Source organism: Serinus canaria, chromosome 1 (genome assembly GCF_022539315.1).
Source record: "Serinus canaria isolate serCan28SL12 chromosome 1, serCan2020, whole genome shotgun sequence".
NCBI classification, from domain to species: domain Eukaryota; kingdom Metazoa; phylum Chordata; class Aves; order Passeriformes; family Fringillidae; genus Serinus; species Serinus canaria.
In genome coordinates this window covers 42,342,978-42,367,791 of record NC_066313.1, presented here as the reverse complement: position 1 = coordinate 42,367,791, position 24,814 = coordinate 42,342,978, and the positions used below count along the sequence as shown (strand labels likewise).

At 40.6% G+C, this 24,814-nt stretch overlaps 1 protein-coding gene across 2 annotated transcripts in view; it reads right to left on the bottom strand.

The window, feature by feature from the left end:
- Window positions 1–19,732, bottom strand: part of ZC3H12C (zinc finger CCCH-type containing 12C) — a 38,937-nt gene extending 19,205 nt beyond the window's left edge. The window contains exon 1 of one of the 2 annotated variants that reach the window (XM_050978168.1): window positions 19,318–19,732. The gene's annotated coding sequence lies outside the window, so the exon portion shown is untranslated. Of the gene's footprint in view, window positions 1–18,460; window positions 18,550–19,317 lie in introns of those variants that run through there. The other variant, XM_018908463.3, reaches the window with a different exon arrangement.
- Window positions 19,733–24,814: the final 5,082 nt, after the last annotated feature.

The window sequence follows — 24,814 nt, the reverse complement described above, 5'->3', positions numbered from 1 at the left end:
AATTAAAAGCTGTTTTCAGCTTCTGCATTAGACTTCTGCAAGCCTTTTGATAAATCAAAACTAGACATGTATAGATATGAGTCATTCAGGAAGAATGGAAGAAAGAAATTGCAGTTTTCTGGACTTCATATACTCGCCATATCAGATTTTCTTGAGGAATTTTGAATAGCAGTAGTTATACAGAAGTTAGTTACCCATTTCATTACAAACATTACTTAACAACCTACATTTAAAGGCAGATTTCTACCTCTTTCCCTTCTTTTGTTCTTCAAAACAGCAATCTTTGCTAACTGCTTCAATAAAGAAAATAAACCATAAATTATTTCTCATAAATAAAAATGGACCATATGGACCAATTGTACGGCAAGGTTACCATGAAAAAGAAGAATTTAAATTAAGGAAAGACTATGAAACAAAGAGTTCTTTCACACTTCCATCTTGTAAGACAGAATATAAAGCAAGATATAGAGACAAAGGACTTCACTTGAACTTAAATTTCTGTCTGCAAATATACTAACTCTCCCATTCTCTTACAGGTGAGCATTTAAGACTGGTGTGGTATTTTTAATATACAGTGTACTTTCCTCTTCTTGCGATAAAGATTCGAGAGTGTGCGCCAGAGAAATTAATCCAGGTTAAAGATTAGAGAGAATCAAACAAACATTCTAATCCATGGCTCAGTAAAAGTAGATTCTGTAGGCAGGGAGTGCCAAGACATCACCATTGTGGTAGAGTGTTCTGGTTATGGGGCACAAAAATCTTACTTTACCTGAACATTTCTAGTTAACATAAATAAATCTTATCCATCATCAGTGCTTTCATCTCCAACACCTTAATCCCAGCAAAGTCGATAAGGAAGCAAACAAAGTTTTATTTAAGATCTTATCTTGTTAGAAGGCAGTAGGGCTGTAATTCTCAGGCAGTGTATTAATGAATATTGCCTTCTCTTAATGCAAAGCTTTAGGATTTCTAGCAACCCAGAGATAAAACACAACAAGAATTTAGGAAATGGACCTTTTCACACGGTGATTTATTAACTAAGATAATACACTTGATAGCACAGAGGTAGTAACAAATCACAATATTCCAATAAAAAGATACAGTTAAAAAACCAACACTGTGGCCTTCACAGGACTGACACACACACACACACAAATTAAAACAAATCGCAAACAAGCAGCCCCTATTGGAAGCCAGGCTGCCTAGCAACCAGCCTCTAGTTGCTAGGATGCGCTCCTTTAACATACCATCATGAATACTAGCACAGCCAAAGAATAATTTGGTATGAACAAAAGCCCATGAAAGAGAGCGGGACTTAAGTGCGTCTGGTTTCCCCTCGGAGAACAATGCAGCTGCCAAACCAATCTGGAAGCCCCGACATCATTGTTCCACCAACCCCACAATCTGCTCTGACTCGAGGAAGTCTAGTTAATGGGCAATACTTTTAAGCTGGACTGAAAAGTTGAGCTGGCTCATGTACTGCTGCTGCAGAATACAGGGAGATAATGGGTCACTGCCTAAATCCGTGTACTGTGAAATGTCATTTTAGTATTGAACTAAAAGTGAAGGGAGGGTTTTTTTGGAAGGGGGGGAAGAAGAGTTTGCATATTAACAGCATCAAATACTAAACGCCTGAAGTTCATAGATTAGAAAGAGAAGGGTTTTTTTTTGGTGTTAGTTAAAATAATACTTAAGTAATTCTCCAATACTTCTTTCTTGAAGTTTAAGTGCTTTACAGCAACTACAATCATAACACCCTCCAGAGCGATTCAAAGAAGTCACTAGCATATGAATGTGTCTGAAGATCAGGCATTATATGAAACGTACTTTAGATGATTTGCACATCAACTGCATATGAAAAATGACCGCAGCCTGAGCTTGGTCCATTGTTAGGAATATATACATAATCAGCCTCACATATATCTGCTTTAATTTTCCTGTCAATCTCCATCATGCTTCAATATATAATTGCTTGTTTTGCAAAGAACTCTACTGTTTGTCAGAAACTATTTAAAGAACAAAATAATAGAAGGAGCAGCTTTAACATCTCCCACAGATAATATATAGTCATTATACTATTGCTTTAAAAGCATACTTAAAATTGTATTTGTACTGTAAATCCAAAGCTAAATATTTCTGAAATAGTTTTGCATAAGCAGTACACTATTCCTGGCATTTGGCCTAAACCCTGCATGCAAATTGCACTTATTTTGAGACAAATTTTTACAGTGCCTGGAAACTTTGTATATCGTATTTGTGGTCAGTAGCAGGTCTTAGAAACATTACACTTTGGAGCTCCCATCATGATGTCCTTTATGAGATTCACTGACTAGAACCATGAAAATCAGATGTCACTCTTGAATGCTGCTGATTATTTTATCTTGGTTTGGTTAGTGAAGAGCAACATGCCAGACAGGCAATTTGAATGAATTTGTATTCCAAATAAACACTAGTGTACCTAGGACAACAAAGCTCATGAAAACCAGAAAAGGTTACATTTATCTAAAGAGCAACAGCAGCTAAGAATTCCTTTATTCACAAGGAGCTTTTATTACACACATATGGTTTTAAAGTATGCTGACTGATAGAACACAAAATAGCTAAGAGAAGCATCTACTATGAATTCTGACTTAAATGAAAGATAAAGAAACAAAAATCATCCCAAAAATTCCAGTCATGAAAGTCTTCCCCTTTTGGTTATGCTCACCAGAGCTCAGTAAAAGAATTTGTATTTATGAAAAGGTTAATAAAACAGGTAACTCCCACTTTAGACATACCTATGATAACATAAGTTTTAAACTGTGGCCCATTTGAAATGACAGTATCTCACACCATGTTCACTGTTAAAGGCTTAAAGTACTGCACATACATTTATCAGATATAAATATAACAATCCAGATGAGCACTTCATTGTAGAAGTATAATATTTTTACCACTTCCTAGAAGTTGCCACTATTTTCCACTAACCATTAACAACAATCAGCCCATCGGTTCACCTCCACACAAAACAGAAATATTTCTCAAAGGGACATGGGCTAGTAGATCATCTAATCTCTTATTGTGAATTCAGAATACTTTCCACTTAAAGTTGAGCATAAAAGAAGTCATTTAATGCAAATTTAGTTCACAGAGGAAAATAATAAAGTAATGTCATGTGGCACAGCATTACAGAAAATGTGTATTTGCAAAAGACCATCAACAAGTTTCTGAAGATACAGTCTACAAGGAAAGAGTTCAACATGTTTTCACACAGGTAGACTTTTTCTAAGTCTCCTAAACACAAAATGTAAAATATTGAAATCATTTTGTTGAAACACTCACTGCTTGTCACAAACAGAAGTGCAGAGCAGATCAGACAAGAGAAAAAAAGAACGTATCTGTTACCCAAATGATAAAGATACTGCAACAATGCAAATAAAATAATGAATATGTAATAAATACCTACTGCTGTAGTTTCTATGTCTTTAATTACCATTGTATTTGAGCGAGTGCTGTTGTCTGCATCATTCCATCCAACAAAGGAGGGATGTCCCATTGAACAGATTGGTTAATGCTCTGGGGCAACAGATGTCTACTGGAACTGCAGGAGACCAGCAACTGGTGGCCTGCCCATCTTCTGAAAACTTTCAATAGACTCATGCATATGTTCACACAATAGGGCATGTGGTAGAAATGCAAACCTCTTTTTAACCCTTTTATATACTCTCTTTTCCCCTCAACTGATATATGAAGGTCTTTGTTTTGGACTCTTTTTTTTTACAGGACCCTTGGAACATAGGCTCATGTGTGAGCACACAGTGTTTATTCTTAACATCTGAACTCAAAATATAAAACAAAACAGATTAGAAACTTTATAAAAACAGCCGGACTAGATTTGACATACTGATAACTGGTTTTAAAAACTTAAAAGCTTTGACTGTAACACATTCCTATCTGAGAGCACCCTCATGCTCAATCTTACATGTCAGTCTCTTCAGATAGCCTATAATGGAGCTCTTCCTACTTCCACAAACATGGAAATGGCAAATTTCCGTGGCACATTTCACCCACGGTGTGGTATAATGGAAAAAGTGTCCAATTCTGTTTTTCTTTCTAAGAGCTTTTTCTACTACTCACAATTTAAATAACAGCTAATTTGCAAAAAAGGGTAAATACCTGTAACTTAGAAGTTGAAACCTCTCCTTCTCCCCACTGGGCTAGAGAATTCATTCTGTTGATGGCTACTCCTACCATTTTCAAATTCTGGGAAATGCACCATTACTGATGCTTTCAAAAGTTCCTTAACAGAATGCAGTGTGAGTCAATGCTCTTTAATATAGTTAATATTAGCACATAACTGTTTTTCTATCCGTCTTTTTCCAAGAGACACCCAAAGTGTGCAAATCTCAGCCGACATGCAGGCTAGCTCATTGTCCAAATGCAAACTGATAAGGCTGCAACGCCAGAAAGGTGAACCATCCCGTTTGTGCAGAGAGAAGCCCCCATACTTACGTTGGCTGGAAAACACACAGACATTGGTTTCTCTTAGCTGCTCCAGAAGCAACTCCTTAACACGATTTCAGCTGCAGACTTCAGGCAAGCAAGCAGAACAATGAATGGACGAACAGATGGACCCGCGATGTCTTTGCTTAACCTACTACTGAGCGGCCGTGGAGCCAATCACAGCCGGCAGAGCTCACAATTAGTTGGCTGGGCAGATGCAAGGCAACCTCCCCATCCTGCATCAGGTTCGGAGGTTTCTAAGATAAGCAAGTTGATGTCATTCTCAGGGTCTGCCCCGGGCAGCATGTGTATTAACGAGGGGTGTGCAGCAACAATAGGCCATACAAAAGAGACTAGCAGGCAGCTGCTGTATGAGAGCCAGAGTCATTAGGGAGCAGGCTGCCAACAAGAAACACCTGGCTTGGGCAGACTTCAGCTTCTCTTCATTGTTTCTAATTCGTGAAACAAAGAAAAGAATTATTTTTTAAGTAGTAAAAATTGTGAGTTTCTATTAAAATATATCAGTCTGAAGGAATATAATCCCTTCTGTTATGGAAACAAAATGTTCTTTGTCAGGAATAATATTAAAGAAAAATAAATCTATCAGGAGCTATTGTAGTCCCCTTTTCTTGTTAGCAAAATTAATCATAGTGGTATAAAGCACAAGGAGGTATGAAAGAAGCCCACACTAAACATTGAAATGCATTCAGAAGCTGCTTTCTGAATTTTCTGACACTTTTCTACATTAGTCAATAACAGCAACAAACATGCATTTACACACAACTCTGAGAGTACTTGTGGGTAATTTCAATGGAGGGGGTGAAAGCCTTTAAACTAAAACCACATAATATTAATATATGGAATAATGGATATTTTTAAGCAGTTGAAACATTAGACCACTTGACAGAAAGGAACTACAAACCACTCTTTTGTTCTGGAGTCCCTTACATTTGTTTGCAACACAAATGCTTTCCTCTTTTATTTTTTAACAGATCTGTTCTAGATGCCAAGATCTTTCCATCTTTTCTTGATGACAGAATATTTGAAGAGAAGTCTGGAGCTAGGCTATAGCCAACTCTTTATTGCTTTTATTTTCAATTGAAGTAATCCACATAGAAACACAAACTCCAGTCCACATCTCCCCTCACTGCTCAGCATTTCCATTGCCCAACACAAACATTTAGCAACATAATTGTAGCAAGGTTTTATCCTTGATAAAAAAGGTAGTGCACCGTGGACTTTCAAATAAGAATTTGCCACTGCTGATAACTTCAACTGAAGACAGGTCAACACGCAGAAGGAAGAGATCCTGCATTTGCAAATGTTCATCTGAATGACTACTAGAAAAGCATATTTGCTGAACTTCAGCATCATTACATGACTAAAAGCAATAATAGAGAACAACAGAGGCAGCCATCCTCCTCTGCTTGTGAGGACAGGCAAACTGCTGGGAAATATCTACTGTGATTTAACAGAAGGAAAGAATGAGAGTAGGTTTGTTAGAACTACTAAGAACATGAAACTAGAAGTTTCATGTAACTTTCCAAGCTTTATGTAGCTATTAAGGCAATTCAACACAGTAAATGAAATTACATACTGTCATGCTATTACACTGATGCACTTATCAGGTGCCCAGATATTAAACTTCAAAGAAGAATCCCCAACTATAGTTTCTCCACACTGTCCATTAAACACTCCCAAAAACAACTACTAACACCACAATTTTGGAGCTTTTAAGTTGGAGGCAGGAGGAGACTCCACACTAATTTCTGCCACTGTGAACACAAAGACTGAGAGAAAGCTACCCACGAGCACAGTGGGACGCCTGATCCCCAGCACTGGATTAAGCCTCTTTGCAAACAGCAAATAAAAGCAGTGATCTGAAAAAGCTAATCAGTCCCTGCTGTGGTATTTAGACTACCTCAGTTGCCGGTATTGGATAACGTTAAGCATATTAAAACTTCTGTAGGCAAAATTGGAAGCCAGTCCAGTTCACCTATGTCCAAGAACTGCACTTAAATGCAAGCAGGATCACTTGCTAGTTGTTTGTTATCTCCCTGATTAGAGCCAGGCATTTCTTTTGCAATACATAGATGCTTGCTTTGCAGAGACACATATGATACCCTTTATATACATCTATAACAGAGAACTCTGTGGCAGAGAAGTGCTGTACTTATGGCTCTACAACCACAACTAGTGAAAGTGTATTACCCAACTTAGAAAACTGCCTTAAAAATAATGCTGTTAAGAAGTTCACTTGTAAAGACCTGCCCCTTCCATGTCTTCTGCAGTAACAATAAGAATACCACCCTGTTTCATGTATCCCCAAACTCTCTGCGTACCAAGTGCATGTCTTCAGGGAACCAGGGATAAACTTCAGTTGCAGATTAAAGTCCATGCAAACACCATGCTGCAGCACTATGACCAAAATGAGAATGGATGCAGCCTGAAGACTTACACTATATTGTTAAATTTACAGAAAATATTCTAGTAAGTTATAGTGGGGTGAATTAAGAAGACTTTTTCTAATTCTATCTTGTGCACAACATCAGTTACTTGAACCAGATGCCTCTTCTGGAAGCATCTTCTCAGTTCTTGCCTAAAAGAATTTGGGTTGTTGGAGATTTACAAGGTGTCAGATCATCTTATTAAATCATGCTTGTGATGACAGAAAAGCATTCATATTTAAGGCTTAGCAAGTACATGAGGCTTTCTTTTGGGAATGATGAGCTCACCTGCATGAAAGACACTGTATGAAACAGTGGGGCTGTGCCACCACATCTGTGAAAGGCAGATGTGCCTAAGAGCGTCACCAGAAGGTACAAAGCAAGCACAAGGTACACAGCACAAAGGGACAAAGCAAGTTCTACTTTCTGTGCTAAAACCTCCAAATCCAATAATGAGTTCAACAGCTTCCTATTACAATACTCAAAATACGAAGAGGTAGTAAATTAAATCCAGACACAGCAAATGTAACAGCTCCTTCAAATTTCTGTTCTTGCAAGATGAGTATGCTATAAAAACCTGGTTTTGGGACTGCTAGATATGGGACATTTTGTACAGTGCTTATCAGGTCCTTAGTGCCACTTGATTAAACAGCAGGCCAGCACAAAATCCTGAATTGCCTGGAGGTGATGGGCTTAGAGACTCCATGGTGGAAGGAGATTTCAGAATGGCATAGTGGAAGGGGATGGGATGCTGCAGAGACACAGACCAGGGTGTCTCTTGGTTTGGGTGAGGGGTGGGAAGGAGAGCATCCCCTTTATCTTCCCCCCCACTGCCCAGTGTGGTGTGAAAAGCACATGTGGAAGGGCCAGAGAGACCAAAGGGGGGAGAGCTGGAGCATCTGGGAAATTCAGACAGCAGAGGCTGAAGATATTAGGGAAGCAATACTATAAGGCAGAAAAAACCCTCCAAAAAGCTGCTAGCTCCAGCCAAATCTTGTTGTTTCAAACACATTGAAACCAAAGCCTTATTTTAAATGAAAATATTTTATGCAAGCATACAAAATGGTCATTCTGTAACTCCAGTGGTATTATTGCAGCAATTAGAAAGACAATTTGTCCCATTAACATGTTTAATTATCTTTTATTTTACAACTTTGGGCTAAGCCTCCTGTAACAAATGATGTTCTTTGCAAGAACACACTGCACAAGTTAAATCAATTTATGCATGCATTTATGAAATAGAAATTAAGGTTATAGGCTACAGACAAAACTCAGCCCAAAAAAAGGTGAAAAATTTAAGTTTACTGTTGGACTTGGCAGCTGCAAGGGAGATGCTTCTCTCTAAAATTACAAGGTGGCAATACAAAAAAAATTTTCAAGTTATACAAAGAGACAGACTATCTTAAGGAGAACACTTGAAAGAAGTTCACTTAGTTTTGAGGAGTGGTAAGTGGTGCTGTAGACTGGATCTACTCACAGTCAAAACCAGACAAAAATCACTACTCTACAGCCATACAAAGGACTGAATTAAATGACCTGTAAAGAGTGCCTAGAATTCAGAAAAAGAACTGATAGTATGACAAAGATATTGTAATGTTTTGCCTAGAGAATGACTAACCTTTCAAAACCACTGTATTTTAAAATTAGGTTTAACTGTATTTTCAAATGCAGTGCAATTGCTCTGTAGAAAAATATGCACTTTCAAACGCATTAAAACAAAGTGCTGAAAAGTTCTTTCACTCTTCGAAAAAAGACTCATTTCTCTCTAGTTATCCTTAAAATTGAAAAAGCAGAGATGCATTTTCTAGCAGGGCATCATCTTAAAAGAAGGCCAGAATGTCTATAGTTTCTGGTATAATCCCATTAGATCATCAGTCTATTGGCTGCATGCAAGGCCTGAGCAAACCATTGCAACATTTATCAGGATGTCCTCTGCGGTTTTGAAGAGAACCCCAAGTGTTATCATACCTAGTGATTACTTTTTTGCTAACCACGGGTAAAACAGACCCAGTCTTCATTATTCTGTTGGTAGACAAAGCCAGTGACCATGAGCTGCTCATCACAACATGACAAGGCACCAGCATGCAGCTGCACAGTTTGCCGACATGAGGAGCCCAAGAGGCTTGAGCCACACCAGCCAGCTACACAGAAAGCATCCAGCAGCATTCTGCGACACCAAAAAACACTGGCATCACCCTCACTACCACACCGAGATGTAGCATCTGAAATGAAATACATTTTCTGAAGCAGACTTTAATTTTAAAAATAAATAGTTTTGATCATGTGACAAAAAAGCCCTCCACTGTTTACCTAAGAGGATGATGATTTCCTCAGTACTGTAACATACAGATATTCACTGTAGGCATGGATTCCTAAGATGTGCTCCTTTCACAGCGTCACAGAATCGCTTAAGTTGGAAGAGACTTCTGTAGGACATCAGGTCCAACTCCCCAGCTCCAGCAGGGCTACCAAGAGCCAGGTGCTAGACCGTGCCCAGACAGCATCTGAACACCTCCAAGAATGGACACTCCATAACCTCCCTGGACAGCCATCAGTGCTTGGTCATCCTCACAGAAAAAACGCATTTCCTAATGTTCAGAAGGAAGAGTCTGTGCCCACTGCTTCTGGTCCTGTCCATGGACACCACTGAAAAGAGGCTGGCTCTGTTTGCTTTTCACACACCCTTCAGGTATTTATATGCATTGATAAGAAACCACAAGTCTCTTCTCCAGGCAGAACAGCCCCAGCTCTCTCAGCCTTCCCTCATAGAGGAGATGCTCCACTCCCTTCACCATCTTTCTGACCCTTCATTAGACTTGCTCCATAACTCCATGTCTCTCTTCTACTGGAGGGCTCAGATTTATCACACCAGTGCCAAGCAGAGGGGAACAATCACCTCCCCTGCCCTGCTACACAGCCCCTCCTAATACAACCAGGCCACTGCTGGCTGCCTCCAGCACAATGACAAACAGCAGGCTCAAGGATTTCCCATCTTTAAGTGGATGCTCCAACTCAAATGTGGCTAACATACAAGCCACTGTAACTACACCTGCACAAGCACACCAGGGCATGCACACAGATGAACAATCCCAGGAGTCTTGTTTCCAAGGGCAGTAAGTCACATGGCCAGAAATTCTTGGGGGTCTTTTTTGGGAATAGACACAAAGCTCTGCTGGAAAGTATTCAGGGGTTTGCAAGCCAGAAAGCATTGAAAACCCCTTTCACACTCTAAGGTGGCTGTTGGGCAACTGCTCTCATCAACAAGATTGCAAGTGTTTATTTTATTTTTTAGTTTTATTATTTATGAATTGAAGGAGACATTGAGCTTCGAAGTGTTCAAGGGAAAAAAAAAGTTTCCACCAATACATACATGTTAGATTTGATCTCCTCCCACTTCCAGAAAGAGTCACGTTGTCTGGATGCTTTCTGAGCATGAAAATTTGAACTTCTAATTAACTTTCCCTGTGACAATACTGGGCGGCCAGACAATGCCTACAACTGTACAAAGTGTATACCATCATGCTTAGCAAAGTACTTTTATTCAAATTTGTTCTGTCAGAAGAAAATCCTCTTACAAAACTAACATGGTTATGTGAAAAAAAAGGTATTCTCTTCATTTAAATACACTTAGCTAGTCAACTTGATATCTTTCATCTGTGCCACAGACTATTGTTAAGAATTTGAAAGGTTTGTCAGAGGAAAATAGGCTTCTCAAACTGTCTAGAGACATGGCCAGGTTGTGTTTCAGGCCGTGTTGCTGGCAATAGAGCCCCATAATCTCCAGGGTTCCTGGACACAGTTCAAGGTGTTGGTTGGACTCTGTGTGGCCCTAAATGGCTTCACAGTGTTATGCTTATTTGAGACACAATTCCTATGCCTGTACCACACGGCTGCAGTTGTCTTTTTGGCCTGGAGCCTTCTGCAAGAGAGCTGCCAGCAGCGGATTTTCTGCACGACTTTCAGCCTTGCCATTTACTCTCTACTGGGATGAAAGACTCACAGAACATGTTAAGGTTCAATTTTTTACCCAGATTTAGTAAGTTAACAATCAGAGAAGACAGAGATGATCACGGGGTTTGCCGAGACACACTTAGCACGTAACTGTTTCATACTTTCTGAGGAAGCTTTTAATAGCTCTCACAAGTGGCAACAGTAGCCAGATCTTACACAAAGTGGGTTACTGTAGCTGCAAATCAAAGTTCAAAATGAACTTGGATTCTTGGAATGAAAGAAAATAGCTGCACAGTGGTCTATCTTATTACCTGTAATGTAAGTATAGCTTTTCTTCAGATTTACTGTATTCCTGAACTCAGGAAAGACCATCAGAAAGTCTCCACACTGAGCTAAATACAGGCTTTGAAATCCTAGTATTTTACATGTTAATAAACAGGTTGCTTATGTTTAATAACCTAATACATCACAGAGAGACAAACTGTGTTAGTGATTTCACATAATTTTTCCAGCTATTGTAGTCTCAGAGTCATTCTGGGCTCAGAAGTTTGCAGCTTTTAAAGTAGTAATTAATATTGCTGACCAAAGTTTCCTGCATTTAGTTGAAAAGCCATCTAGATTTTAGTCCTGTGAATTCATGCACACATTTCTTTAATAAGGCTAACATTCTGAGCCCTTCTGAGTCCCCAGTGCTCATACTTTGCTTTTCCAAGTCCTTGTCTGATGACGTTAGATCTGATAAAGACATGCAAATGGGAATACTTTATTCAGAGCTGGTGATACTTTAACATTTAGTAATAAATAATTTAGTTTGGAAGGAATCTCTGGAGGTCAACTAGTCCAACCAACCCCCACTTAACATAGGGTCAGCTACAGTTGGTTGCTCTGTGTCTTCTCCTTTTGAGCATTTCCAAGGCTGGACACTCCACTACTTCCCCAAACACCTGCCCAAGTGTGTAAGTATTCTCATGGTGACATTTTTCTTCATCTTCAGCTAGAATTTCTTACTATACCTTGCCAACTGCTGCCTCTTGTCCTTTTGTTACATGCCTCCAAATAGAGTACTTCTTTGTCTTCTCCAAACATGTTACAGAGCTGAAGACGGCTGAAGGCAATCAGATCCCCCTTTGTCTTTTCTTAAATAAGGCTGAACAAACTCAGCTCTCCCGGTCTCTCCTTGTTATACAATGAACTCCAAACCCCTGATCAACCTGGTTGACATCTACTAGACTGGTCCCTGTAAGGTAGTGTTTTCTCTTGCTCTTTAGAGATCAAAACTGGACTCAGTGCTCCAAATGCAATCTCACCAGTGCCAAAAAGAGGCAAAAGATCACTCCACTTGGCCTGATGGCGATCCTCTTGCTAATATGCCCTATTTAAGCTTCTTATCTATTTCTGCAACATCATCTTACACTCATCAAGGGACGAAGCTTTACGGTCCACAAAAGGATCCCATGTCAGCAGATGAACTAAACCCTATTTACAATGCCCACTGGAGGTGTCTGTTTTCAGTCTGCCCACTAAAACATTTTCTCATCAGAGATCTCACAGGCATAACGATAAGTGCATTCAAGCTGCAGACGAACAGTTCATACTGCTCACAGAAGTAGCAACAAAGATCAACTTTAATGTGATGATGCTTATTTCACACTAATAAGTTTGCTTATCTGAGTCTCTCTTGCAATGTATGTATATATCAAAACCAAACTGATTTGTAACATACTAATGTCCAAAATTTATGAAGGCATTACATACATATAGTCCTACCACAGCCTTCTAAACTTGGAGCAGTCAGTTTTATGAACAAATCAGGTGGCAGACTACCACTAAATACTGTACAAAACCTTAGGGAGAGACCATGCACTCTATCAACACCACTAAAAATTATCAAAGAACAATTATTCTCACTCCTGAAAAAAACTGGCTGCATAATTTCACAATGCAAACACACACTAAATCTAAGTGAGATCTGTAGTTTAGCTTCTCCTAAATGATGAGGCAAGGGTGGTTTACCAAGCTCCACTTATAAGCAAAGCTCAATTCAGAGAAGATGGCAAAGAGCTCACACAAAACTCATCACATCAAATGAGTCCTGGCAGTCAGGTCAAGCTCCAGGAAGTGAACACTACCTAAATACATTTAGCCACACAGTCTTTTGCTAGAACCAGATGAAAATCCCGTCAATGTATGCAGGATACCAGATGTTATTTTCTTTCACACAACAGCTAGAGTAAAAACCTATGAAAAGAGAAGTAAACAAGTGGCTGGGGAAACAGTAGCTGAAGCAGAAAACTCAGATTTCAATCTTTCACCAAATTGCATGGGCTGTAGCTGAACAACTCAAGAAGCCCAGACTGTAATCCCAACAGTGACAGTTCCAGTAACTCTAATGAGTCCAACTCCCAGCTCGGCAAGGATGGCAAAAGCCTAGCTGGCAACCCAGCAAGAAAGCACAAAGCCCAGAAGCTGCTGCTACAGAGACTTGTGAACCCAGTCTGCACAGCCCTGGGCACTTGCACATCACAGTCCCTCCCTAGCCAGAACCAACCATTTCCAGAGGTGTATCTGCCATTACAAATAGCATGTATTAGAATTATTGCTGAAGGAAAAATCATCTGAGGTTTCCAAATCAGTTTAATGTTTTAAGGCAGAAAAGCCTTAGGGGATGTTGCTGCAAGTTATGAGGCTCTAAGGCTCTCCACTAAGATAAAGTTGAGGTCTCCATGTAATGGAGTTTATGGTACTTCTTGTAACAGAACTGTCTCTCATCAATAATGAAGCCATATATCGAATCTGGAAAGATAACTCAGCAATTCAAATATTAGCTTTATAGATAACAAAGGATTGAAGAGACCTGTTGAGAGTCAAGGCACCAACTGCAATGGTAACTATGAGAGCAGAGAGATGAAGAATGAGATACCAGCTACTTACGTTAACAGTTTAAAGAACAAAAGTAGACTAGGAAACTAGCTTCTGCCAAAAGACAAGCAATTTGTCCCTTTTCCAGACAACCTCTGCCAAACCACCAAATTTCATTAATCCTAAGATAAAAGGTCTAAGTCATAGCAACACTGAAATTTTCAGTTCATCACAAAACTTCAAAGCTTCATGGGACTGATTCATTGATTTCACAACTTAGCACATTCTTTTTTACAGCTCATAGGGGAGCATGGCACACACAAATGGTCATTTAGGAATTATCATGTGAGTTTCTGTCAAGCAGTAAAGGGCTCAAGGATTTTACTCTTTAAGATGCTCTCTAGACTCTAAACTTTACCTACTCAGAGCAAGCAAAATGCTTTTCAGGTATTTGCAATAACCTGTGTCACATTTACTGAACACCTCCAGCTTCACTGATTCTCCAATCTCTGGCACTCCTCTGCAATTTTCAACCTCCTCCCAAGACATTCCTTTCATACCAAAAGAAGCTACTCTATTTCTTCCATTGGGAGGATTAATAACATCCATTAAACTTTTCTGCACTCCCATCCATTGAATGTCTTGCCCCTCCCTCCTCTCTACCCACTCTTTTCTCAAAATACCAACCTCTCATAAAGTAAAATCCCTCTTTCTTAACAAAGCTTTAGTTTCCTTATTATCCACCCCAAAGAAAACTGTAATTTTAAGCAAGAATACATTTTAAATACTTTGTATAATACTGCAGAAATTTTATGCAAAGAACATCTTTATCCTGAAAGAATTCAGAACCAAATCACTTTGGCATAGAACAGAGGAATTAGGAGGTATTTATAACCACATAGAAGGTTTCTACATTTAAAGGACAGTAGAACCTGGGATGGTCTAGCATTCTATTCTGTATCCATCTACATAGACACACAAATATATAAATGAACACCCACATTCCCAGGGAGGAGGATTATGTATGTCCAATTTTAAAGTGTTACACTGGTATCATAAATCAAGCAAATATTACCTTAGAATGGTCAAGCCATCAGGAGAGGGAGTCTCGTGCTCACTATGACATAAGCCTGGAAGAATGATGAATCTCACAGTTGCAGAGGGTGAGCTACGTTTACCCAGGGGAAACTTTGAAAACATCTCATCTGGACCTTTTTTAGTTGGGAGGGTAGAGATGTAAGTCTAAAAACTGAGGTATGTTCTCAAAACATTCTCATTCTGCAGCTACAACTCAAGAATGAGTGGAGCTTGAGTTTACCAAAGCCCTAAAATAATTCTCTAATGGGCAGTACAACACCCTAGCAGAATGTGAAAAGTCAGTGTCAAATGTCAAGCCCAGCACTTCATGCTAAGGAAAATGCAATTTGGAGTTTTGGAAGTGCAAGCTAAGCTTTTTACATAAGACATGTGATCTAACCTGAAGTAATCAATCCTGATAGGTAAAAGAGAAATGCCTGGTTCATCTAAGCAGAAAGCCCCAAGGTTATGAAAACCTCTGTCAATTTCTACTCACCACTAAACAACTTGGTAAGGAACATGCTTTTTGACAAAGCCTCAAGCTGTTACACAAAAACATTTAAAGATGAAGACTTTTTCAATGAAAAATCTCCTCTAGCTCTAGAGATCTGCCTATTCCACAATAGGAAAAGACATACAGAGGAAAGACATACAGAGGAAAAAATACAGACAGTGAGAAAAAAAAAATTAAAAAATAAAAGGATGAAGAAAAAGGAGTGGGGGAGAGGGGAAGAAGAGAGAGTGAAATGCCTCATAACTCTACCAGGAAGGCAATTATGAGCAGATTACAATTGATTTTCTATCTATTTTCTAACTGAAAATAACTACAGTTTGAGGCCAGGAAGTAAGAAAAATGACTCTGATTCTTATTACACCATCTCACCTTTGCTTTTTTTATAGTCTACTTTTAACATATAATTTAGCGATTAAAATGAAGTGTCAATTCTTTCAAGCATAAAAATATGGGCTTGTTCAATTAATGGGTTTCTTGATTCAAACATATGGTAGAAGTAGTACATTTATTGTAAATATTTAGCAAGCTTGGAGACAGGAGGCATTTTACACATAACTATACATGATAAGAGACATAAAGCATCACTCTACACAGCTTCAGTCCGAGGACAGAAACAGTTTAGTCTCTTCATAGAAACTCACTGCAGTTTTTGTACAACATCTGTTTCTTACAGTAGCTCAGACACAGTTTTCAGTACCCTAAGTGAAAAAACAAGGTGTAATAACCTCAATCACTAATAAGGCCGCTGGCTAGCTCCCATGGCAACAAACACTATGGAAATGACTGAATGATGAAATAATTCTTGAATAACTTAAAAAAAACTCTTATCTATGACTACCTAGCTACATGTGAGACACATGCAGAGACCAGCAAAAGCAGCAGAATAACATTTCAGAAGAAGAAAAGCAGAAGTTTTACATCACACATTTTCTACCCTTCCTCCTAGTTATTATAAATCTCTCTCCCCATTATTTACTACTGTTATTCCCTCTGAAGCATTTCAGTTTTTAAGAATTATTTAAAATACAGATTATGAAGAGATTGATCATTGGAGGCTGAGGCTATCAAAATCCAGATTATGATCTGTTTTAATTAAAAAATAAATAAAGGCCAATTGGGGGAAAAAAAGTAACAGACTCCTTAGTTCTCAAGGGCAGAATTTTTTTAATAACTGGTTCAAGATAAAAGTTAGAGACATGATGCAGAAAATACTAAACAAGATTTTATGACTCCTGTAGTGAAAGAAGTCAAATGAAATCACACATCTCTTTTCTACCAAATGAAGTTGCTTAGCTGTAGCCATTTCTGATTACAACAAAAACTGACCTGAGCCAAATAAGTTCCTCATTTTACTTTGCACTGACTTTGAACTGCTTTTCCTCCAGCTTGCTTAAAGAGTACTTTCAAGTGCATGTAGCATGTATAAGACCTCACAAAATAAAATTTTGTAAGGTTTTTGATTTACCTATGTAAAACTAAGCAGTAAATAGCTAGTTAATAGGTTTCATCAAATGTCTAACTGCATCTCCAATCTTTTCAAGCCTCACCAACTGCAAGCCTAGTTTTCCTCAAAAGTATCAACAGCTCTGGAACACCAACAGTGTTTTTAAAGGCTGGTACAACCCAGAGAAGCAGGCAGTGAAATCGCTGCAGCTGAGTGTTGGTCAGCACAGCAGTCAGCATGAAATGCACAATCTGCACAGATGAGTCAAGTCTGGATAATCCCTTCATGCTCTGTCAGGTTGAGAGCATGAGGTTTGTTTTTAAATTGCATACCTTCAAAAAACTCCACTTCTCTGCATTCACATTTTAAGACAATATTTTTCAATGCGTGTTTTGATTTGCAGATGTGTAAAAATACTGTTAGTGGAGTTCTGTCTATCAGGATCTTATAAATAATAACTGCCTTTTTAAAAGGATTGCAAATGGTAATGGTAATTGCAGCTCCCCTGGGTGACTGCTGCCCAGAAGTCTGCTGTAGTAATAAAGGTGTAATAATCATGGTAAGATTTGTAGAGAGATGAAATACTATGAATTTTGGTTCAACTACATCCATTAGGAAAAAACAAAAAAATAAGTTTTCGAATTTTCAAGAGTAAGTGGTCTAATTAATAAAGAAAAGGGAGCAGGGAGAGAGAAAACATAAAATTTTCCCCCTAATTCCCTAAAATTGTTGCAACTGTGTTACACTGACATAACAAATTCTCTTTAAAATGCCAACATGCTTGAGCTCAGATTCATTAATGACAGATTACACTCTGCTGAAGTGCAGTATCACCCTGGAGCATCACCAGTTAGAAAATTCAGTTCACTAAGATATATCTAATATAATCTCTAAAGAAGTCTTCTTGTCAGCTTACTGGCTTGCTATATAGGCAAATGCTACATGGTAAGGAGACAGTGGAAGAGGAAGTACCCTGCCAGTTTGAAAACCCAGACATACTTGAATGGTTTATTTTCCTTCCAGATCAAAAGACCATGTTACTGCTATCTTAAGTATGTTGTTAATTGCATAACCCTAAGAGCTGCAACTCTGAGTTATGTCTCCGCTTTGCAAACACAGATCGAGAGGACAAGACACAGTAAACACGACGTTTCAATACATCTGTTGTTCAAGAAATGTAGCCTGCCGTTCAGCGGGATGCATTTACTTAACCCAACTTTTGGCAACACCATCGCTTATTTCGCCCTGTCAGAAGCACCAAACCAGAGCCAGGCACGGGAGCGTGACACCGGGCCAGGTCCGGCTGCAGAAGGTGCTGCACAAGCACAGCCCGGCGGAGTTTCCTCCCCCGGGGGCATTATAAAATAGCGTCACCGCTCCACAAATACAACCCTACACGCCCGGCGCTTCTCAGACATGCCTGCAGAATTACGTCCAAAACACACAGGTGATTGAAAAATAATTTTTACGAGAAATTACGGCTTAGAAGCCACAGCCAGATCTGAGAATGGTGAAACCGACACATATTGCGGTTCGGTTAGAGCAAGCCAAATTATGCAGCCTGTCCTCTCACACAAAGCGGAGGGAATAAATCTACACCCGCCTCACAGAATTATTAAAAACAAAACAACCACAAAAACAACCTCAAAAGTTAGAAGCAGGGGAACGGCAGGGTAGGTAGAGTACCTGGAACAAGTTTTAAATTCCTTGTCAGACTCCCGGTGCGTGCGGGCACGCGTGTCCCCGGGACCGGCCGCAGCTCCGGCACGGCCGCGGGCGGGGCGCGGCGTAGCGGGCGGACCAGCCCGGCGCTGGCAAGGGGGCACGGCGGCCCCCGCCGCCGCGGCCAGCGGCTCCTGCCGGGGTCGGCAGCGAACAGGTCGGGGAAAACTTTCCGGAGGGACGGGGCCTGCCGAGGCGCGGGGCGACCCCGCCGGCCCCTCAGGGCAGAGCGCCGGGGCTGTCTCCTCCCTCACCGGGAAGCGCCGCCGCGCCGCGGCCTCCGCCGCCCGGGCGACCTCCACCGGGCGACCTCGGGGAGGCGTCGGGGGCAGGGCCGGCGCGTGTGTCAACACGGGGCCGCGACGCCGGGTCGGCCCCGGCTATGGGCGGCGCCGGGGCGGGAGCGCGGCAGCCTCGGCCCGGCGCTCCCTCGCCGCCATCGCCGGGGCCCGCCCGGGGCCGCCGAGCCCCGCGGCCCCGCAGCCACCCACCTGCGGCCCGCCGGCAGCCGCCGCTGCGGGTGGGAGGAGCGGCCGCAAGGTCGCCTTCACCTCGCCTGCCGCGGCGCCGCCGCCCGCATCCCCGCGGTGCTGCGGGCGGCGGCTCCGCGGGGCCCCGCCGGGCCGCCCCTCGCCGCCTCTCGCCCCGCACCGGGGGTCACCCGGTGCGGGGGCTCCACAAAACCCTGCGGGGGGACGGCCCGGGTTGGCCTCAGTGGGTGGCGGGCAGGCGAGACACGGCTCGCCCCCCGCGCCGTGGGTTCCCGCCGTGAATTCCGAAGGTTGCCGCGGTGCCCCCCTCCCTAAACGCCGCTACGTTACCGGCTGGGGCCAGCGGGGAGGGCCTGGGCGGCGCGGCCTGGGCAGCTGGTCCTCCGGCCCGGCAAAGGTCCTGCCGCCATCGGAGAAAACCTCCGGGTGCTCACGGGCGCTCGCTGTGTAAGTGTCCCTGTGCCCCACCGCCCCGGCTGTGCAGGTGGAGAGAGGGCGGTCGGAATGCTTTTCGCCAAGGATCACGAACTCCCTTTGTGACAGAGTTCGCAGAGACCTTAATTTCCGTCCCGTGTTCTAATTACGAGATGTTTCCTCCCACCCCGCAGTTACTTTTGTGCAGTTGAAGTAATCTACCTCTCACCATCCCACCCAGCCTTCTGTGCTTCTGCCGAGGCGGCTGAGCGCCAGGAGCTGCTTAGAAGATATGAATGAAAGTCTGGTGTTGTGATTACGGCTTGTAGCTGATGGAACATATCGTATACAAGATAAGACACACAGCCATTGCTACTCACAAGCTACAAATGTGTCTGTATATATATATATGTATATATGTATATATATATATATATATATTTACATGTCTATATATAATTGTTACCCACTGCAATTTTACTATTGGACCAGAAAATGGGCTAATTTAAAAAAAAAAATGCATCCAATTTACACAGAAATGTGAGCCCAACGTGCCACTTTGAAGGGATTGCTTTTTTCAATAAAATGTGATAGATTTGCCTTAACAAAAGACTGTGGAGGCACAGGGCTATGTTGCTTTCCGGTATGTTTCGACAAACCCTCCCTCTTAGAGCTGACATAGCCTGTAGAATGACGTCATGATTTTGTTCGTTTGACTCATTCATTAGAAAGTCTGTTGAATTTTTCAGTGGATCTCATTCCCATCCTAGGCACGAGTTTGGAGGGTTCAGTTCATGATGCAAAAGGCCACCTCTCTCTCCTGGTTAGTTTATTTAGCTGTACAAAAGGAATTTGAGGCCTCTGCTTAAGAAATTAAAATGCTTGTTCCCTCAGTCCCATATGCTGATGCTGTTTCAGAACCAGAGTGGTGTCCAAATGTGACTGTGAATATTAATTTAATAGGGGAAATTGGTGAAAGCAAGACGAAGAATGAGACACTTGTAGTGCTATTTTGCTGCTTATTATGGAAGCCTTTGCTAGTGATTGAGGAGCATATGAGTCAGTTAAAAGCGCTGCAGTGCTGGAGAAAATGATTCTCAATTATCAGAATAAGAGAGAACAGAGCAATATGGAATTGATTTTGAAACTACTTAAAATCATGAGAATTTCACATTAACTTCTTTTCCTTAGTATACTATAGTTCCTCCTGAGTTTGTCTAAAGGGTCTTTTTGACCTTGTATCCCATTTAGAAGATCTTGTGATTCTGTAAACCTACAGTACATTGTGAGTGATTAAAACATGCCTCTCATAGGCATGAATTACGTCTGCTCAAATGGGAGGGCTACTCAAAATGAAGAGAGCTGTTTGATGTCACTGCCCTGCTCATTGGTAAAACCTCATTTCCTCCTTATTGCCTTAGGAAACAACTTGCTTCTCAATTAAAATAGAAAGAGGATTCTTACTTGGGAGTCAGAAACCAGGATTTTTCTATTCTGTGACCACACACCCACGATACGGTAATAGTTCTTTTGAAGGAAGGATTGTAAGTGTTAAAAGACTTTCTCGGGGTAGGACAGTCAGAGGCTGGGGATTTATATGCCTTCAGAACTTCCCGCATCTCTTTCCTCCTTCCCCATTGTATGTCCCCAGTCATTCCTACATCATGGTTCTTCAGGTTTTACTGAAACTCAGGATTTCCATGACTTCTTTGGGACTTTCACAACACTTTTCTGGTCAGATAATGAAATAAAAAGTTGTTAAATGAGAACGTACTCACAGGATTAGTCACTACTTAAAAGCAAGAAAAGGGAAAGCGGGAGCAGCTGCCCTCTTTGGAAACCAGAACCTCCTTTGTTTCCAGAACCTGTATTGGCATAACTACAATGTAATATAGAATAGCCAAAGTTTATAAACAATACTTTTTCTGTAAAACTGATCTCCTGTATGTGTTAACTCTGATTTCCCTTGTCTTCCTTATCAATCTCTGTCAAGTCAAACTTCCATTAACAGCTCTACATCAGTTATCTCTCTTTTTAGTGTAAGAAATGCACATTCATATTTTCAGAATTTCTTCTCAATTGTTGTGCACTTTAGCTATTTTCCATTACTTGAATATTTTATGCCTCAGACAAGGAATGGCTCTTTTATTTCTTCAGTTGTCCAATGCACTGGCCATGGCTTCTAACTGAACCTACTCCTCACCCTCTCAGGCTGCGAAACCTGGGTTTTGTGTTTCTATCCACAACAACCTGCTTCTAAGGCAACCCCCCAAACTCTTTTGATCCCCCTTGTGCTTGAGACTATCAGATATGCCAGAGCAGATAACTGATTTCAGCATAACGTCATCAGTATCAGTGCCTGTTGCTTTTGTCTCCTTAAATAACTGCTGCTTTACTTGAAGATCCTGAACATTAAGTGTGATTTTTGTTGGCTTTCTGCACTGGTTGTTTGAATACCTTTAGTAGGTAGACACTTATCCTTTCCTTCCATTGAACCACAATTACGGTGCCTGATTCCAAACTGACATCCTTGAAATATCCAGATGGTTTGTCAGCTCTTTGTTTAGCCTTCACCTGGTATTTTTTTACCTTTTTTAGCCATCAGATTTTATCCAGATATTTTTTCATCTGAGAATCTAGTGCTGCTTCTGCCATTATTTGTGTGGAAAAGCCTACGTACTTATATGACAATGCTGCTACAACAATGTTCATTTTGTTAATTTATGTTACCACAGCAACTGAGTCATGCAAAAATGTAGTGTTTCATTGTTTGGTATTGCACTTTGGCATTCTGATAAAAAGCTAGGGGAACATAGTCTGTGTGCAGCTGCTATGGAGCTGGGTCTTAACGAGGTAGATAACCGTGCCTATCGACTAGGTATCAATAGCTGCTATCAAAATGGGCTTACCGGCTAGGATCCTGTAGGAATCTAAATCCAGTTTTGTTCAGTTTTGTGAGAAATTGCAGTCATTCTGGAAGAGGGGATTAGGATTTTGACACGTAGAAAACTGGTCTAGAAAACATAAAACACAGGTTGGGGGAACAAAAGCAGTGAGCATAGCTGAGTATAAAAAATTGCACAAATTCAGGAAATGAACAAGGGGTGAAAAAGTAACCTTCCAGAAAGGAATCTGGAGTCTACAATAAGCCACAAGGTGAGTATGAGTCAGCGATGTGTTTTCCTTGCAAAAATGGTAAACATTCCAGAAAGGTGCAGATGTGGGGAGAAATCTGTGCACTCTATGCAATATTGGTAGGACATCAGTGGAAGGGCTAATTTTGTGCACCACAGCTCAAGAACGATGTGAGCCAACAGGAGTCAGTGCAGGGTGGACAGAGGACTGGGAAGACTGAGGAAGCTGGAGTTGTTAAGGCTAGAGAAAAGAAGGCAGAAGACCGACATGCTAAGACTCTTCATAGACTTAAAAGGCCATTGCAAAGAGAAGGGGAATAATCTATTCTTGGTAGGTAGGGTAAGATGTAATGGACTTAAATTGCTTCAAGGAGGAAAAGCTTTTCTAATGGTAACATTAGTGAGGCACAGCTTTATATCACAGGGTGTAATGGTGTCTCTGTTACCGGATGTCTTTAAGTACGTACTGGACAAATATTAAGTACTATTGATCTGCCATTGGAGTTGGAAGATGGACTAAGTGACTAATCAAGCTCTGTAACAGACCTTTTTCTGTGATTACATATAATCTGAGGCTTCTCATTAATCATTGTTTCTTTATCCAGTCCCATTGTAAATTCTGTTTTCTTTTCAACTCAGATCCCTGGTTGTCTCTCGATTCTCTGAGGGACAAAAGAATATTTTGTCCTTTCTTTCTTTCTGTATAGTTAAAGGCCAAAGCTTTTCTCATTCTTTTGGTAGCCCACAATAGACACAAACTGATGAGTTACATTGCATTTTACTGCTGAGATAACTATTATAATTACACATGAGTCAAACATGCAATAAAAATTATTTAGATGAATGTTGTCAATCTGTTCAGACATGTTCTACATAAACTGTACAAATTTTAACACAAATCTGAGATTCTCTAGTCATATTCTAGAAAAATTGCTCAATTCATAAAATTTTATTGTGTTCCAGACTGATCTAATGCACATAATCCCAAATTCGCTGATCTGCACTGACAGAAACCCATAAAAGTTTTTAATGTAAAGTGAACAATGTTACTTATTTTTAAGAATGATTTAGTTTTAAAAAGTTGTATATTTAAAAAATTCCATTCAGTTCTACATTTCAGTTTAAAATAAATAGCTTATACCAAGAATAATTGGCATTTGTTTCCTGGGCAGATCTGTTCAATGGACAACATTCCTGATAGGTTTTCTGGGTTTTCTTCCTGATCATGTTTTCTAAGTAGTATTACTTTTTTTCCGAAAACTTTTGTGTTTATAGCCTTAAATCAGCATCTCTGTCAGAGCAGATTTCTGTATATTTTGGGCATAAAAAAAGCTGTTGCAATAAATGCCACTGCTAAATACTTTATTTGCTGAGCTTGTAAAGTCAATGCCCATCAAAAGTTTAAACCTGCTCTTTCAATTTAAGGACAACTTCTCAACTGTACAGTCATTTTATCCTGTCAGAGAATGACAATTTTCTTTATGTAATGATTTTTTTCTGAAAGATTAATAGTGTACTTTTCTACACAGAGCATGTATCGCCCATGTACCTGTGCTGATGCACATATTCATAGGTGGTGGGGAAAAAATAGGTGGGGAAAAAGATGACAAAATTTCCCTATAATACTGGATTTCTCAAGGTCATAAAAACTAAATTCTAAAATGAAGAACCATTGACTTCATGTAAGGCCGGGGATATTTAAGTTGTAATGAAAATGTCAATGTGGCTGAAAGAAATGCATATTAAGAAAAGGAAACATACAGTATCATTATGCCCTTATTTATGCTGCTCCAGGTTTTAATGCCACAAGCAGCTCTTGCCTTCACATCTCAGAAGAGATACAGTAGAACCAGAAAAAAGTAATATGGATAATCAGGGATTTGGGACATCTTTTCCATGAAGCGTGACTGAACAGACAGATTCTTTAGCTTGAGAGAGGGTATGACACAGATCTCTAAACCATGGATGGCACAAACCCTATGAAGTGAGTATTTGTCACAAGACTGCCACAACATGGCTCCCTCCACACCTTTCTGCTTGACATCATGCTCAGCCCAATGTGCCCAGGTTTAGTGTTCAGAAAACCACAAAGCCCAAAGCTCCAAGCCCACTTCATCTGCAAAGTCATGCCACAACATGGCTTCCTCCACACCTTTCTGCTTGGCTCCAGTCTCCACCCAAAACTGCTTTTACTGCTCCTCCTAGGGTTAGGGTTACGCCTAGGGTTAGGGTTCAACAAACCAAAAGCATCAGAGCTCCAAGCACACTGCAGCTGCAAA